This window comes from Cynoglossus semilaevis, chromosome 2, assembly GCF_000523025.1.
Source record: "Cynoglossus semilaevis isolate Cse_v1.0 chromosome 2, Cse_v1.0, whole genome shotgun sequence".
Taxonomy (NCBI): domain Eukaryota; kingdom Metazoa; phylum Chordata; class Actinopteri; order Pleuronectiformes; family Cynoglossidae; genus Cynoglossus; species Cynoglossus semilaevis.
Genome location: NC_024308.1, coordinates 2,771,437 through 2,772,130, shown reverse-complemented (window position 1 = coordinate 2,772,130; position 694 = coordinate 2,771,437).

The window sequence follows — 694 nt, the reverse complement described above, 5'->3', positions numbered from 1 at the left end:
ATACAGTTTAGACCAGAGTTTCCCAAACTTTTTTTCTGGGGACACGAAGTCAAGAGACATTATTCGTAAACTCCTCGGGAACAGGACGAGAGACGACCCAAAAAAAAAAAATTGTGACCCACCTGAGGGTCGTGACCCAGTCTTTGGGAAACACTGGTTTAGATTAGTGTTGTGATAGAAGATGAACCCACATGACACTACGGTGAATCTGTTTTTTTTTTTTTTTTTTTTCTTTTTTTTTTTTTAATTTATTTATGGTTCCATTGGCCAAAATGCAGCCCCATGCCGTTACAGAGCCTCACCTCCATGTTTTCATTTTCAGTCCAATTGTCAAGTTCAGGAATGAAATGTCTGAATGTAATGGCCAAACCATGAATGAAGAAAAAAAAAATCTTACATCTGGTTCATGATTTTTTTGCCATTTCAGCATAAACACGGGGGCAGTTCAGGGCCTGTGTGGGCATGGGCAACCAGCCTGTGTGTGTGTGTGTGTTTGTAAACTCGTGTCAGGCAGTGGTGAGGACAGTCCAGGGTGAAATCGAATGAAACACTTTGACAAATGTTGTTTTGTGGCCCAAACGGAGGTGAAATTAAAACCTTTCCAGCGATCACCTCCCCTGCAGCCTGAACCAAACCATCTGGGAGGAAAACTCTGCCTCCGCTCCGGGGGGGAGGGGGGGGCGGCCGCTCCGGC